Raw genomic sequence first — 17,863 nt, 5'->3', positions numbered from 1 at the left:
GTGTCACACGCATGCCTGGTGCCAGGGATCCCCTGGAACCAGACTTACAGACAGTTGTAAGCTGCCATGTGAGTGCTGGGAACTGAACCTGGGTCCTCAGAGGAACACCCAGTGCTCCTAATGGCTGAGCCGCTTCTCCAGCCCTGCTCCGTCTATTCTTACTATCTTGGCTCAAGACAACTTCAAAGCTGTCCCCAAAGCTTCAAGATAAAGTGATGGTGTCACTGGTAGCCTCTCCCTAGGGTGCTGGTGCTCTTCCTAAGGTGGACTATGGCCTTGTTACACACGTTCCTCCCCCATTCTTAAAACATATGTTAACCCCTTCTTTGTAGACTAGGGACCTGTCAAATGACAGTGCTGAGCTGGGTCTGCTGGTACATGCCTTTAATCTCAGCACTCAGGAAGCAGAGGCAGGAGGATGTCTGCAAGTCCAAGGCCAGCCTGGTTTCCAGAGCAAGCAAGCCTCTTTAGTTGTCTGACGGCTGTCCTGTCTGTAATGAGGGAGAACTGTTTCAGGCCCACGCGCTACCCGTCACTGTTTTTACTCTACACAGGAACCAAATGAGATGCCAGCTGCCTGCTTCTCAGTCTTGCCAAAGAAAGAGTAACTGTGTTTGGTATGGTGGCTGACCTCAGTTTTCTTCATTTTCTAAAGAAAGGCACCATAGCAGGTCCCTTTACTGGCACCTCACCTTCTTGGTGTGTTTAGTCATGTTGCTAGGACTCAGGCCGGGTCAGAGGTCACTCTTCCTTTTTTTTGTTTTGTTTTGTTTTGGTTTGGTTTTTTCGAGACAGGGTTTCTCTGTGTAGCCCTGGCTGTCCTGGAACTCACTCTGTAGACCAGGCTGGCCTCGAACTCAGAAATCTGCCTGCCTCTGCCTCCCAAGTGTTGGGATTGATTACAGGTGTGTGCCACCACTGCCTGGCTCACTCTTCCCTTTTTGAGAAGCACTTTCAGGGTAATAAATATTCATCTTTATCCCGCAGAGAGAGGACCAGTCAGCAGGGAGGGGTTGGTTCTTAGGACCTGACAGTAAGAGGATTCCTACCTGGGGAAGAGCACAGATGTGGCCAAGTGGTGCCCCTGCTGACATGTGTGCCCTGAGACCAAGGCTGCATGCTGGGTAATGTGGCTGGGAGCTGAGTCTAATAAGGCAGTGTCTTGTGGAGTCTCTTGCACATCGATTCTTTGCATGCATTTAATTAAAATGCATTCAAATTAAATGATTAGTGATGTATTTTGTTTTATGTTTGACAAGGTCTCACTATATCACTATAGCCCTGGCTGGCCTGGAACTCAGAGATGTCTACTTGCCTCTGCTGGGATTAAAGGCATGCACCCCCTGCTCTCTGCTAAAATGATTCTTTTTTTCTTTTTAATATTATTTATTTAATGTATGTGAGTACACTGTAGCTGTCTTCAGACACACCAGAAGAGGGCATCAGATCCCATTACAGATGGTTGTGAGCCACCATGTAGTTGCTGGGAACTGAACTCAGGACCTCTGGAAGAGCAGTCAGTGCTCCTAACCACCGAGCCATCTCTCCAGCCCTGCTAGAATCATTCTTAAAAGGGCTTGGATGTAGCTCAGTCAGTAGGTGCTTGCCTAGCAGACAGGAACACCAGCACTCCAAGGCAGAGGGATTAGAAAATTTGGGAACCTATCTGAAAAAAAAAAAAAAAAGCAAAGAAAGCAAACCACGATTTTCTCTCTCTGTTTTAAAGATTTATTTATTTTATGTATGAGTACACTGAATATCACCAGATCCCATCACAGATGGTTGTGAGCCACCATGTGGTTGCTGGGACTTGAACTCAGGACCTCTGGAAGAGCAGTCAGTACTCTTAACTGCTGAGCCATCTCTCCTGTCCTGAAACCATGATCCTTAAAAGCTTGGCTTAGAAACAATAGATTCAGGCCCGGTGGTGAAGGCAGTTGGGACTTTTCAGAATCCATAGTTGAGGCAGCAAGCAGACTAGAGCCAGGGCACGCTGGACAAGCTTGAAGCAAGGTTGTGGTTGAGCCATTCCACAAACAGACCGGCCATAAAAGATAAGGGGCATGCTGGGGAAAACTCCTATGGGTCAGACACTATCTGGACTGGAGTCTCCTGTCTCCTGTCCTTGGATGCAGTTTAAAATGACCTTCCTGCTAACAAAAATAAACCGCCCTCCTACATTGCTGACAGCCCGATCTGCACGTATGCCAAAAAAACCCACCCTGCGCGCCAGAATCCCCCGCCAATATTTGAATCAGCAAATCATGTGTAACCGCGTCAAACCCCCCTGACAACCCCCCTGACTTCTCCTATATAAACCCCTAACTTTTGGGCCTCAGGGTCGACTCCTCTGTCTCCTGTGTGAGATACGTGTCAATCCAGAGCTCTGATAATAAACTACCTCATGCATTTGCATCAAGTCGGTCTCTCGTGTTTCCTTGGGTGTACGCTATCCCGAGAATGGAGTGGGGGTCTCCCTAAAAGGAGGTCCTACAGTGGTCCACACCTGCAGTCCCAGCGCTCGGGCGCTAGAGGCACGAAGGCCATCCCAGGCCACACTGGTTCAACGTGGGCTTTTTGGGAATGAGCTGAATGCCCAGCAGGAGGGCTTAGTGGGTAGGGCTGCTTGCCGACAAGCCTGAAGACCCAAGTTCAATTCCTGGGGCACCATTACAGGATATAAGACATGACCTGACTCCCACATGGAAACTCATTCCCCCCTTCCTGGTGTTCAGAGGCTGTGCCCAGTCTCCTTTCCGTGAGCATCAGGCTGGCCTCAGCTTTGCAGTCACCGGGAACACAGTTCTGAGCCACCATGCCCAGCTTTCCCGCAGTTTTTTTTTTAAGAAGTTTAATTATGCAGGTGGTAGCTCTCCCCCACTCCTGTAGTTTCCTGTCAGGAGCAAATCTCTAAGTCCAGCCTACACCAAGGGGGCGGGGCATGTGGGTCCTCTCAGAGGCCGCCTGCTGCCTCTTTCTATGCAAGCATGTGTGTGCACTGTGGTTTTTGTCGGAACAGTGAACTCTTAAAGATTTATACACCAGGAGCATCCTCCTCTTGGCTATCTGGAAGGGAGCGCCTCCTTTAATGGCCTATTAATTTTCTAGACTTGTACATTTTGCAAACACTTGCCTTTGCCTCTGGTGGAGCACCCTGTTGAAATCCACAAATTATGGGTTCCGGTAACAGCAGGTGGCGGCGGCAGCGGTGGTGGCCTACATAGGAAGAAGCCCGCTATAAAATGGCAGCAGATGGAGGTGTTTTGCCAACGGCTGTGGGTCTGCAGATGGGGATGGGCCTTAAAGGAGGGTGCGCCTCTGTCATCCTGGCAGCTGGGCCAGATCTTTCACAAGGAAGGCGCACCTTCCTGCTCACCCTGCAGACAGCCCCATCCTTAAGTGGAGGGTGGGGGTGGGGCTTCCTCTGGGTGAGAGGACAAGACAAATTGGAGTTCTGGCTGGAGTGACAGGCCCTGGGGCGGGGCACAAATGGAGGGTGAGAAGGACTACATCACTGTTCTGTCCTACACCAGAGCATGGTTTGTCACCCCCACACCCCAGGGATGGAGGGGAGGGGCTGATGCAGGAAGCTTGCTGTGAGGTCTGGGCCAGACTGGACCACACAGGGAGATTCTGTTTGAACAAAACAAAAACAAGTTAAGAGCACTGGCTGCTCTTCCAAAGGACCCTGGTCCAATTCCCAGCACCCACATGGCAGCTCACAGCTGTCTGGAACTCCAGTGCCAGGGGATCTGACACCCTCACACAGACACACATACAGTCAAAATAACAATGTACATAAAATAAAAATAAAAAGAAATAAAACCCAAACAAAATTGGGTTCAGAGTTAAAGATGGTACCTCAAGCCCAGGAGACTCTGTGTTCTAACACTGCATTTCTGTGTGATTTGTGCACCTGGGAGGTCAGAAAGAAGACACCAGAAGTTCTATGTTATTTCCAGCTACATAGTGAGTTTGTGGCTAGCTTGAGCTACACGAGACCCCTTTTCAAATAAATAAGCAAGGGGACACAGGAATAAAAACAATATTTTGAAGCGGGCAGCGTGGTGCACTCCTTTGATTCCCTCACTCAGAAGGCAGAGGTAGGCAGAGCTCTATGAGTTCAAGGTCAGCCTGGTCTACAGAGTGAGTTCCAGGACAGCCAGGGCTATATAGAGAAATCCTGTCTCAAACAAAACATGCAAAGATACCTGGCATACGGAGCCCCAACATATGCCTTGGCATGTTATCTCATCTGTCTGTGGACATCTTCAGAGTGGCCACTTTTGGTCAGGTATCTATCTGTCTTCAGCCTGCTATTACATCTGTATTATCCGTCTGTAAGTTTCTATGCCTTGGGGAAACCCCTCTCAGCCTGGAAGACCCCAGCGTCTCTGAGCATGTCATATGGTCAAAAGCACATGGTTGTGGGACAGGATGGCAGGCTAGGGTAAGCTTCCCAGCCCTGAGCCCTTGGTTGCCCCTTCTGTCAACTGGGGATTGTACAGCCTACTCCGTGGGATTGTATGTGGAGGCTAAGTCACACAGAGCCCAGTGTTATAGCAGACAGTACCGGTATGGCCCCGCCCTCCTCCCCTCCTCAGACCCAAGCTCAGCTTTCCTTTCCTGTGAAGATAGTCTTTCTCTACAGGTGTTTTCTTTTGGCGTGTGTGCAAAGGGCAGAGCCTAAGAGTCGAGTCATGGGGTTAAGGCTCCGGCAGAGCAGAAGGGCTCTGCTATACTCTTCAGCCTGAGAAGAGCAACAATGTTGCTATCGACTGGCTGGAGCTCTGCTGCAGAAGCTGCTCCGTTGATTTAGCCCTGCCCTAGGGACAGCTCTGATCTAGTCATTCCTCTGTGGGGGCTTCTTGACCCTGCAGCTTTCTTTGTTCCTGTGAGTGCATGTGTAAGCATGGTGTGTGTCTATTCTGTGTGATTTGCGTGTATGTGTATAATAGGAAAGGAGCCTTGGATATCACTATAGACTATATCTCTTTCAAATTCATATGCAGAAATCCAACTCCAGGGACTGGGGAGAGGGCTGAGTCTGTCCAGGCTTCCTTGGGCAAGCATGAAGTGCCGAGTTTACATCCCAACACCCAGGTTCGAAGCCAGGCACACTTGGTGGTGCACACCTGTAATCCCAACACTGGGGGGCAGAGACAGTCAGAGGCACTGACCAGCAGTCAGTCTTGCCAATTGGTGAACTGTAGGTTCAATGAGAGATTGTGTCTCCAAACAGTAAGTGTGTGTGTGTGTAGAGGGGGTGGGGGTGGGGTGGGGGGAGGAACATGAGATGACTCAGGGTGTAAAGGCTCAGGGAGAGGGACCTGTGAGATGGCTCAGGGTGTAAAGTCACTTGCTGGCAAGCCTGATGGATGCTTCATTCCTGGGACCCACATGGAAACAGAGACACCATGGCATGTACACACATAGAGACAGAGACAGAGAGAGACAAAGAAACACACACACACACACACACACACACGCACACACACACACCAAATTACCAATATGACAATATTAAGAGACAGGTCTTGGTACTGGAGAGATAGCTCAGCAGTTAAGAGCACTGACTGGCCGGGCGGTGGTGGCGCACGCCTGTAATCCCAGCAGTCTGGGAGGCAGAGGCAGGCGAATTTCTGAGTTTGAGGCCAGCCTGGTCTACAGAGTGAGTTCCAGGACAGCCCGGGATATACAGAGAAACCCTGTCTCGAAAAAAAACAAAACAAAACAAAACAAAAACAAACAAACAAACAAAAAAAAGAGCACTGACTGACTGCTCTTCCAGAGGTCCTGGGTTCAATTCCCAGCAACCACATGGTGGCGCACAACCATCCGTCATGGGATCTGATGCCCTCTTTTGGTGTGTCTGAAGAGAGCAACAGTGTACTCACATAAAATAAATAAATGAATCTTTAAAAAAAAAGAGAGAAAGAAATAGGCCTTTGGGAGACAGATAGGGTTAGAGGACACGAGTCTCATCTGGGATTAGTGCCCTTTCTGCAACACCAGCCAGGTGGCCATCTGCAAACCAAGAAGTTCTTGTACCTACCAGCTCCCTGAACTGGAGCACGGAGTCTGCAGTTTGAGCCCCAGGCTGTGGCAGTTTATGACAGCATCTGGAGCCAACACATCTGGATAACTTTCTGGGTTGCGGCTTCTGTCTTCTCAGCTCCTGCTACCCATTGTCTGTTGCGGGGACAGCTGCCTCTCTGACAGAAGAAGAGATGCTCCTGTCCCTGTCCCTGGTCTCTGCAGCTCTAACAAGACCCCCTGGATCTCTGATGCCAGCAGACAGCCTCCAAGTCATCTGTATCTCAAGCTGGGGTCTGTGACGTCCCTACCTCGCCATCTGGGAGCGCTGTGGATCCAGGGGCCCAGCTCACCGGCAGACTGCGCTTTGGGGCGGGCTTGTCCTCCTTGTCGGATTTATTTTTCTCTTGTCTGTGCCATGAATTAGGCTTATATATCTCTATTGCCTGTTCTAAATCAGGGGTGGAGAAGAGACAGGGTGGAGAGCTGGCATCCGCTCATTGTATCTACAAAGTGCACATTTTCTTTGTATGGCTGGAAAATGTCTGAGCTTTGAAAGTACGCCTTAAGTGGCCTAATTGTCTGGTCTCGGTCCTGGCATGGTGTCCCATATCCAGCTCTTCATGGATTTGAACGGGGGGGGGGGGGGTGGCTAGGACACTAACTTGGGGATATTTTTGGCAAACCATAGTTTGCTTCTTGGGGTCAAGTCTGTTTTCTATAGCAACTGCTACATTGCTGCCTCAGATCTCCGAAGCCTTTCTCTCTGAGTAGGAGACCTGCTGAGTTAATATCAGGACCACCGCAGCCTCTGCCACACCCAGGCCAGGGGACCTCATCCTGGCCTTTTCACAGGGAAAAGAAGGGGTGGTGCTGCTGGGACCCTGGATCCGTAGGAGCCCCAAGATGATAAGGTTGGGGGTGAGAACCATCCCAGTCTGTGGTATCCTCCTCACTGGTTGCATTAACTTTCCATCATGGTGGCTGATCTTCCTATGACTACAAGTGGGCTGCCCCACATCCATCTCTGCAGATGCAATTTAGGTACACGGAGGGGTTGGGGGTGTGGCTCGGTTGGTCAAGCGCTTGCCCAGCATCCAGGAAGCCCTGGGTTTAATTCCCAACACCATATAAAGCAGACACAGCAATGCTAATAATCTCTGAATTTGGGAGGAGGCAGAAGCTCCTAGACAATTGTTTCAAGTTTGCTAAGTAGACCAGGTTAGACCTGAACTCAGAGGTCGATTGCCTCTGCCTCCCAAGTACTGGGATTGAAGACATGCACCAGCATACCTGACTCCTCCAACTGCCTCTTGGCACTGGCACGGCTGTGATGCCAGGAGAGGCTCTGGGCTCTCACTCCCCACAACTCCACAAGCAGAGGCACCTGCGGCTGGAGCAGACCTCAGCACCACGAAGGCAGCAGCAAGGGATTCCGAACTGCTCTGTACTCGTTTTTTGTTAAAGATTTATTCTGGTGAGTCACAGTGGTGCACTCCTTTAATCCCAGCACTCAGGAGGCAGAGGCAAGTGGATTTCTGTGTGTTAAAGGCCAGCCTGATCTATATAGTGAGTTTCAGGACAGCCAGGGCTACACAGTAAGCGTTTGTCTCAAACAAAACCCCTCCAAGATCTTTAATTCTCTGTGTATGGGATTGTGTGTGAGTGTGAGTGTGTGTGTGTGTGTAAGTGTGCATGTATGCATGTATGTGTGTGTGTGTGTGTGTGTGCCCACAGGGCCCAAAGACATTGGATCCCCCAGGAGCTGGAGTTGTACGTGGATCCCCCAGGAGCTGGAGTTGTACGTGGATCCCCCAGGAGCTGGAGTTGTACGTGGATCCCCCAGGAGCTGGAGTTGTACGTGGATCCCCCAGGAGCTGGAGTTGTACGTGGATCCCCCTGGGGCTGGAGTTGTACGTGGATCCCCCAGGAGCTGGATTGTACAGGTTCTGAGCTGCTGGGTGTGGCTGCCATCCCTCCAAGCCCCTGTTCCCACTTCTTGTTCACTGAGCTCCCAGCTGCTCTTGGCTAGACCCCCTGTGGGGTCCCTCCCATCTTCACATGGAATCTTCTCCTTCCTCCCTGATAGTGATTCTCCCACCGAACCCCAGCATGACACACAGTAGTTGTCTTCCCTCAACCCAATACATGGTCTCATGTAGCCCAGGCTAATCCCCAACTCTCTTATCTAGCAGATGCTAATCTAAAACTCCTGATCCTCTTGCCTCCGTTTCCTAAGTGCTAAGATTGTAAGTGTACAGCACCGCACTTAGCTCTGAAGTCTTCTTTAGGGGGAGGCCATATCGTCTCTGAGATGTAGATCCCCCTTCCCATGTGAAAGACAGATAAGCCCCTCCAATCCAGGACTGACCCTGTCTTTTGTTTAATTAATTAATTTTATTTATTTATTTATTTATTTATTTATTTTTGATTTTTTGGAGACAGGGTTTCTCTGTATAGCCCTGGCTGTCCTGGAACTCACTCTGTAGACCAGGCTGGCCTCGAACTCAGAAATCTGCCTGCCTCTGCCTCCCAGAGTGCTGGGATTACAGGCGTGCGCCACCACCGCCCGGCTAATTTATTTATTTTTGAGGCAGGGTTTTATTCTGTTGCCCAGGATGATCTAGACTTCACCATGTAGCCCAGGATGGCCCCAAACTCATGGCAATCCTACCTCAGCCTCCAGAATGTTGATCATAGGTGTGAGCCCTGACACCTGTCTTGTATTGTGTTCCCAGAAAATACTTGGTGGCCCCAAGTCAAGGGCCCCCCTTCCTTTCTCCATCCTTCCTGTCTTTTCCTCCTTGCTCACGACTCCCCTTTTTTCTTCTGACTTTTCTTTTCCTTTTTGGTGGCGGGGAGGGCAGAGGAAGATAAATAAGGTAGAATTCCTGAATACAGGAGGTTGGCATCCTGTGGCTTTGTCCCCCAGCTGGCTGGCTGCTCCCCCTGGAGCGTGGCAGGGGACTTCTGCCTGGCTCCCTTACCTGCCTGACCCATCCCCACCAGGAGCACCCACAGGCCCCAGCCTGGGTCTGTTCTTAGCCAACCACTGAGCACCTGGGCCAGAGTCCCCAACCTGTGCTGCCCCCCCCCCCAATACACGTGCTGACAGTGTGCACACAGACCTCCCTGCTTAGAGTCAGCGGGGTCCCCCTCAAATCAGGAGGCAGGGGAGCTGCTGTGCTTCTCAGCCTGACTGTAATCTCACTAATTATAGCTGAGGGCCTGAGCGGCACGTCCCCATAATCTGCTTAATTCAGGTACAGTGCAGCCCAGGCCAGCCCAGCCCACCTGGGCTACTGGAGGAGCTGCTTTCTGTGTGGATGCCTGCCTTGGATCAGGTGTGCCCCCCACAGCATACAATGAAGCCTAGACTGCCAGGACCAGAGAGTGACCATATTGGAGACAAAGTCTTTAAGGGGGTGACTGGGTTAACCCCAGGTCTTAGGGTAGGATCCAGAGTTGCTGTGTGACATGAGGAGGCAGAGAGGTGGTTGCAGGTGGTTGCTTCAAACCCAAGCCTGGGTTTTATTCCCAGAAACCACATACCTCTCTGACCCCCACATGTGTGCCCCGTGGCATGGGTACACTCTCCCCTCTCCCACAAATTACGAAATAAAAAGAAGCATCAGTTTTGGTTGGGAATCGTGGCTCACACCTTTAACCCCAGCACTCTGCAGGAGGATTCTAAGTTGGAGTCCACTGGACTATGGAGTAAGACCTTGTTTTAAATAAAAGGGGGAGGGGAGAAGCAAAAAGGACCCAAGAGAAGATCCTAGAGAGACTCACAAGCCAGTGGGGGTCCTCAGAGAAAAACCGCTTCTGCCCACAGATTGACTTGAAACTCCCAGCCTTGGGAATTGTGGAAAAAATTTCATTTCTGTCCTTCAAGGCATCTGGTATGCTCTCATGAGCTGTGATGGCAACACCCTTGGGAGAAAAGCCGGAAGCACAGCCGGAGACCTGCCTGCACACCTGCCCCAGGAAGAAGCCACCCAGGGGTGCTGCTCCAGCACCAGCCAAAGGCCATCAGCCCTGCCATCAGCCCTGAGTGTCAATTCTGTGCTGCCCTGGCCCTGGAGTGAGTGTGGGAACATTCTGGGGCACCCCAGCTGGATCCCCCATTCATGTCTTGGCAGGTGCTCATAAGAGGTGCAAGGTTTTTAGCAGAGTGTGTTCATGTGTACCTGTGTGTTCAGACAGGGTAACAGTGACTTAAGTGAAGCTCTGTCTCTCACCTCCATCCCACGGAGCACACACTGCACCCATTCTGCAAGTGTGGAAATCGATCGGTGTCCGCTTGTATTTCCTGAGTGTGTCTGACCCACAGTATCTCTTCTGTGACCAGAGGAGGAGAGGCAGAGCTCATGCAGATTCATGGTGACACTCAGCCCCAGCAGACCAGGTCTGAAGGACTCTAAGTGACACTGATAGCCATCCTCCTGTGCCACTTTCTGTGGGAGACCTGCTGAAGGGCATGCTGGGAATGTGATCCAAGCAAAACAGAGGCCATCTTCATCAGATCAGCTTGCAGGCAACCGGCTGGACTGGGCCTGTTGACTGGTGCCTCAGAGGAGGTGTACTGGCTGGTTTGTGTGTCAACTTGACTCAAGCTGGAGTTATCACAGAGAAAGGAGTTTCAGTTGGGGAAGTGCCTCCATGAGATCCAACTGTAAGGCATTTTCTCAATTAGTGATCAAGTGGGGAGGGCCCATTGTGGGTGGTGCTATCCCTGGGCTGGTAGTCTTGGGTTCTATAAGAAAACAAGCTGAGCAAGCCAGGGGAAGCAAGCCAGTAAGTAACATCCCTCCATGGCCTCTGCATCAACTCTTGCTTCCTGACCTGCTTGAGTTCCAGTCCTGACCTCCTTTGGTGATAAACAGCAGTGTGGAAGTGTAAGCTCAATAAACCCTTTCCTCCCCAACTTACTTCTTGGTCGTGATGTTTTGTGCAGGAATAGAAACCCAAACTAGGACAGGAGAGGGTAGAGAGGATTATTAGACCCTCACCTGAGATTCCAGCCATTCCTCGGGACAATGTCTATCCAATTCTGCTCTAATTGCAGGTGACCTTGGTCTTAGGCTATGATTTGACTGGGGACAGTTACTGAGGGGAACTCCACCAGGCATGATGCTGAGGAAGCCATCATTTTGTTGGGTGAGACTTGTCCAATTGCAACAGCTACTCTGGGGTGCCCTATGTCCTGTAAGCAACCCCTTCCTGTGTACTAGAAGTGAGCCCAGTAAACTCATCTGTTGAAGTTTGGTCTGTGGCTATCTATGTATTGTAACACTAAATTCTGTAGCAGAAGGCTGGTGCCTACAGGTGACTTTTCACATTTACAAGCTTTCGTTGGGCAAACCTTGTTCCTTAATTTAAAACTGTTGGTTAAGTGGGATTGACTACAGCCAGCTATTGGAGGGATTAGAGGCAAGTGGGTTTTGAGTTGCCTAGTTGAGGGTAGAGAAGAGAGAGGAGAGAGGAAAGACCAGGAGGAAGGAGGAGGAAGGAGAAGAGGAGATAGATGCCTTGAGGGGAGATGGACCATGTGGGGCAGAGAAACAGCAAGTATCTGGGGTACGCTGCTGGGGAGGTACCAGGCCAGCACTTGAAATGAAGATTAGAGATTACCCCCCACCTCCTAGTAATTGTCAAAGCCAAATAAAATAACCATAGCGTCATTTATTGGGGATGCGTCTAATTTGGTTGTACTACACTCATTCTTTTCCAGGTTGCACTTGGGTGGAATTCTGCTTTGGTTTATTGTTAGGACCTTAGGAGATGTTGTTCACAGCCCCCCAGGGAAGGGATTCTCCCAGTAGTCACTGTTAAATTGTCTCATCCCAAATGCTCCTGGGATCCCACTGACTGTGCACAGCAAAGGACTGGCCCCCCTCAGGAGGAAGAATATCAGATGCACATTGTAGAGCAGATAAAGTTGACATCTCACCAGGAAGGCCTACTGGACAGGATGGCATTTACTACGGCTTGAAAATAGCTTAGGTCACCTGTCCTTCTCGTCCCTTAATGGTGTGATTGCTGGCCACCACAACCGCCAATCCAGAGAGGGGCAGAGAGGCATGAACAAGCCAGGATCTCACTGGAGATGGTTAGCCATCTCCACCCGGCGGCAGTCCAAATGAACGCCCCTGAAGAGAAGCATTTTGGACCCTGGTACCCGCCTCCCCCACCGCCCAGTTGGTTGAGTCCTTATGTTAACCAGACACCAAGGCCTGGATTTGGTTCCTCAGCATGGATCTGCAAACAGAGGGGGCAGGTGCATGACCAAGTTAGGGTGAAAACCCCACAGAGCTGTGCACTTCATTAACACTGCTGTTGATTTTACTTCAGTAAAAGAAACGAGAAGAGTTTCTCCCTGAGTCCCAGCTCAGCACAAAGAACATGGGTACCAGCTGGCTCCTCTAGAGAGACAGGAGTGTTAGCTGTGTGGGCCGCCTGCATGCAGCCATCGGCCTCCATTCTATCCAGTCAGCACCTAGCTCCCCTAGATTCCAGAAACCGTGGGGGGAGAGGGGCTGTCAACAGTGTACACTGCCACCGTGCAAATTAAATGTGACAGCACACACCTAACCGGCAATCAACCAAAATAGCACTTGGGGCAAACTCCAGACAATGCCTGACAAATAACTGTGTTTTCAGAATGCGCAGCCAACAGTGAGGTCTGCTAGTAACCTCTGACTTTCAGTGGCTCAAGGATGTGAGGCTTCGAGTGGACTGTGCAGAGGGAGGTGTCAGGTTCCCCAGGGAGCCAGCAGCAGGCTCACCTCTCTAGTTGTGTGTGCAGGTACACCGATTGCCAGTGACTCCGCCCACAACTGAAGGAGAGGTCCTCTGAAGATACCATCTACAGTATGGTGTTGGTCAAGACTCCTCCAGGCCAGAGCTGTGCTCTGATCCATATACCTGTATTGGCCAAGGCTGGACCTTGATCCCAGGCCCCATTCAATGTCTGTGCTTTTGTATAGAGTTCTGTGCTGGGCTGTACTGGCAGGCCCAGGATGATGGCCTGAAGGCTCACCAACCACACCTGTGTGTTAGAGCACATTGTCATTCCTTAAGAGAGGTGGTGTGTAGAGGCGGCAGCAGATGAGCTGCCATCTTGATTTTTTTGGTTTCAACCTGCACAGTGGTGAAAGGTGTTTTCCATTGTTGAGCCCTCCTCCAGGTCTCTGTGGTCTGTCACAGTGGCTGCAGCTGGCCTACATTCCGGACCTTCCTCTCAGCCTCTTCAGGCAAGCATTCTGTTCGGCTCCCAGTGGTCAGCAAGGCCCAGAAGGGCCTGTTGGATGAGAGCAGGTCTGAGCATCTGGAGCCCTTCCACAGAAGCAGCCTGGAGACAGAAGCCTGGACTAGGAACCAGAGGAACTTAGGGGATAGGCCCATGTGTCTGGGTGGCTCCTACCTGCACGGATTCAACAATTCCTTCAGGATAACAGCCACCAGACAAAGTTGGAAATTTTCAGCACCTAAAGCCACTAAGGGCCGCCTGTTGGGGAGCGGCCACATGGTGAGTCAGGTAATACCTGAGGGGCCCAAACAGGGACTTCCCACTGTGTTACTGGCAAGTTATACAAAATCCCTCCTGCCCTGTGATAGGCACTGGGCAGGTCCAGGGGTTCCATTAGCAGGTAAGAGAGGTGAGTTGGCCAGAGCCCCAGAAGCAGGAGGAAGGAGTGGACTGTTTGGAGATGGGGACTGACCATCCCTGGGGGCTGCAGAGAAGGAAGTCGGGGGAGGGGCACCCTGGAGTTCTTTCCGTAAGCTAGGTCTGGGAGGTGTGTCCCATTGATGTCCTTTTTTTTTTTTTTTTTTTTTAGGTTCCCCAAAAGCCTCAGTCTCAGTGTCACCTCACAAGGCTGTCACTTTCCCTGCTATTCCCAAACAAGACCCAATTAATTATCAGCCTAAAAAAATTGATCTTAAGAAAAAAAAAAACCAAAACCCAAGTTGAGTGTCAGCTGAAAGAAGCACGGAGCTTGCAGATGACGATGGCTGCATCAGCGTGCTTCAGTTCCGTGTTTATCAAATTAAACCTGCCGCCCAGGAACACTTACTTAATTACGAGGCTTTTCCATCAGCCGGAGATGAGAAGATGGGGAGAAAGGTTCCTGCCCCACCTCTGGGGAGAAAGTGCTGAGTGCTGAGTACCCCAGGGGCTCAGGAGGGTGATGTCATGGCAGGAATGAGGGGCCCTGGGGTGGGGCAGGTCTTGGTCACTTAGCAGTTGCTCTCTTGTAAACTGTCAGTTGAAGATGCAGATTTTATTCAGTTTTAGTGCCCCAAGGATCCCTCTTCACCTATCTTCGAATACAAGAGAATACAAGAGAAGTGGCGCGGGGTGTGTGTGTGTGTGTATGTGTGTGTGTAGGTGGGGGTGTCTGGGAGCCTGGGCTTGGGGAGGTAATGTGACTTTCTCATTGTGGACAAGTTACTGCATATAAGGGGGTGAAGAGGAAAGCATGAACATGAACTAGGCATGGGGGTGCACACCAGCCTTGAAAGATGGAGGCAGGAAGATCCAGGGTTGAAGGGCACCTCAGTTACTCGCTGAGCTACAGGGATCTGTGAGACGCAGTCTCTCAAACAAAACAGAGAGGGCACTTACCTTCTGAGCTTAGTGTGCTTGTGTTTTTAGTGTGCATCTGATTATGCACAGTCCATCCCTGTCTGGTTTTACACTGTTCCCAACATACTGAAGGACCCCAAGCTCCTCAGTCGTCACCCTCAGCCCCCCTCAGCCCCCCTCAGCCCCTGGCAGTCATCGCCATGTGCCTGCTCCGGACAGATCCTCTCTACTACCACACACAGACACACACACACACACACACTCACCACGCTTGCACACATGCACCATCCTTGTACATGCCACCACTACACACACATATATACTCATTACCCTTGCACACATACTCATTATCCTTCAAGCACACTCACACACCTACCTTTACACACACTCGACATTCACCACTTTTGCACACATGACCACTGCACACATACATATACTTGCCATCCTTGCACACAAACACTCACCACCCTTGCACACACACTTATCCTTCACACACTCACCATCCATGCACACAGACCACTGCATACATACACTCATCATCCTTGCACACACACTACCCTGCATGCACACTCACACACATATTCGCACACAACACTCATTACCTTTGTACATGCCAACACACACACACACTCACACATACATTCACACACCACACTTGATACTCACCACCTTTGCACACACAGAAACACACATGCCACCATCATTACACATACTACTTACAACCCTTGCACACACACACCGCCACCCTTGACGTGCTTGTGATGAAATGCAGGGCCCTGCTCCAGTGCTGGATAATAGGTGTGTAAGACACGCCCAGGAGAAATCCTTTCCTATCTAAAGCATGTTCCCATTAGAGCTTAGTCACATCCTGCAAATCCATTCACTTGCTGGTTCTGTCCTGGTGGCCTGAGGTACTGACTTCTCCAGAAGCTGTGGGGAAGAAAGAATCTTTATCCTGGGGCCTGAGCTCCTGGCACACAGGCACGCAGGTCCATGCCTGCCCATGTTTGGCCGTAGGACCCCTGATCAAAGTCTGAGCTCAGTGATTGAGCTATTGTGACCTGAGTTTGGAGTCCTTACAGGTTACATGCACGAGCTTTTCTGTGTAATACTGTGCTTCTGGGAACCTCAGTGTCCTCATCTGTGAGGTGGGTATATGAGCTGACACTTGGAGCACAGTGTCCCACGCTGCTTGCTCTCTGAGGACATCCTGTCGGTTTCCCGTGGCTTCTGTAACGAAGACAAAGAATCTTGAAGCCTGGACAGTCCCCAGGTCTCCAGGAGCTGCAGCAAGGACTCCCTCCAAGACCATTTGTCCCATGTCCTTGTCCCATTTTTCCAGAGTTCAGAGGTCACCTGTACTTCCAGGCTTTGGGTGTGTGTCTCCCTCCATCTGCAAAGCTGGGTCGAGGCTTCCTCGGCTGCCTCACGTTCTTCTGTTTCCTCCTCCTATGTGAGAACACATGAGATTCCATCAGACCCCTCCTTAGAGAGAATCTCTTATATACATCACCTGTCAGTAAAAACGCCGATGGCCAATGAGCTGAGTAGGGCAGGAGATAGGAGGTGGGACACTGGCAGGAAGAGAGGATCCTGGGAAATAGTAAGAGATAAAAGAGTTGGGGAAGCTATGAGAGAGGAGATGGACGGGAAGGACAGACACAAACCAGCAGGAAGGTGAACTCGGGGAGATGCTGAGGTGATGAGGAAGACAGGAAGGAAGAAACAGGCGGGGCCTGAGAAGAGGTAACCAGCTGGTGGTGGACATAGCATAGGTAAATGGGTTAAGTAAGTTATGAGCCACTCAGAGAATGAGCCAAAGCTTACAGCCTAGGCATTTAATAATACTTAGTCTCAGTCAATACGGATTTAACATTTAAAAATTATTTTAGTAGATGGTGCCTAATGTGTGGTATAGAATTCAAGTTTAGTAAAGTCCTGGGTGAGAGGCAGTGGGGTTAACTATATTGGCACTGAATGTCAGAAATCCAAACTTGAACAGAGCAAACAAACACTTCTAAGTTTCAGAGTGGTTCCTAGTTCTGTTTCTTTCTAACTTTTTTTAGGGGGGTTAGGGGCAGGTTGAGACAGGGTTTCTCTGTGTAGCCCTGGCTGTCCTGGAACTCCCTCTGTAGACTGGGCTGGCCTTGCACTCAGAAATCTGCCTGTCTCTGCCTCCCTAGTGTTGGGGTTAAAGGCAAGCACCACTACCTGGCTCTGTTTCTTTAAATGGTTGCTTAGCAGTTGAGGCCAGGTATGGGAGCAGCTGCAGAGGTCGAAGAGGGAAAACCCTAGAGCAACTGGGCACTCGTGAGGCCAGGTGCCCCTGCTGCAGAGGCAGAGAAAAACCAAAAAGCAAAAAACCAAAAAACACAGCATTTTTAAAAAGAGCCTGCAGGATAGAAGAACAGGCCCTTCTAAGAAGTCCCGGCTGAATAGAAAGAGAATCTGCTCAAATCCTGTAGATAAGCACTTCCCAAAGCAGTTTTCTAGTCAGGTGGGAGGCTAAGAGAGAGGGAGAGAGGCCTGCGCTGAGGGGGCTCATGCTGACTAAACTCAATAAACTTGATAAACTCAGTAAACTCCTTGGCAGCCTGAGGCTCAGCCTGGTGGATTCAAGACAACTTCCCAGAGGCCAGAGGAGTCAGAACCAGAGAGAGAGAGAGAGAGAGAGAATACTCGGTGACACATGGAAGGCAGAAAAGTCTCTCCTGGTGAACCAAGAGAGACAGGAGTGGGCGAGTGACAACTCAAGGTCTGAGCTCACCAGAGAAAAGCAACTGAGAGAAGATGAGAAAAACTCCAAAGCATCAAAGCTTCTGATTATATAAGAAATGCTTAAAGTTAGTTTAAATGTTAAAGGAGGAGGGAGACAGGATATAAAAAAATTATAGACAAGTGAAAAGAATTTAAAATTAATAAAATTAAAGGGAATAAGACAAATGAGATGGTTAATATGCTGATATTTATTACCTTAATCTTAATAACCATAACAGTTTTTATACCTTCTTAAAGAGTGTTATAGAGATACAAGAAAAGGAAAAAGATAAACAGATACAAGCTGTCTTAGTCAGGGTTCCTATTCCTGCACAAACATCATGGCCAAGAAGCAAGTTGGGGAGGAAAAGGTTTATTCAGCTTACACTTCCACATTGCTGTTCATCACCAAAGGAGGTCAGGACTGGAACTCAAGCAGGTCAGGAAGCAGGAGCTGATGCAGAGGCCATGGAGGGACGT

At 50.2% G+C, this 17,863-nt stretch overlaps 1 long non-coding RNA gene across 1 annotated transcript; it reads right to left on the bottom strand.

Moving 5' to 3' along the window:
• Positions 1–15,360: 15,360 nt before the first annotated feature.
• LOC127694438 (uncharacterized) lies at positions 15,361–17,863 on the bottom strand. Its single transcript, XR_007979822.1, has 3 exons — positions 17,770–17,863; positions 15,983–16,075; positions 15,361–15,856 (listed from the first exon to the last, which is right to left on the bottom strand). It is a non-coding gene; the product is annotated as an uncharacterized LOC127694438 (long non-coding RNA).

Source organism: Apodemus sylvaticus, chromosome 10, assembly GCF_947179515.1.
Source record: "Apodemus sylvaticus chromosome 10, mApoSyl1.1, whole genome shotgun sequence".
Lineage (NCBI taxonomy): Eukaryota > Metazoa > Chordata > Mammalia > Rodentia > Muridae > Apodemus > Apodemus sylvaticus.
The sequence above is the reverse complement of the archived record's forward strand: the minus strand, read 5'-3'. Positions and strand labels throughout refer to the sequence as shown.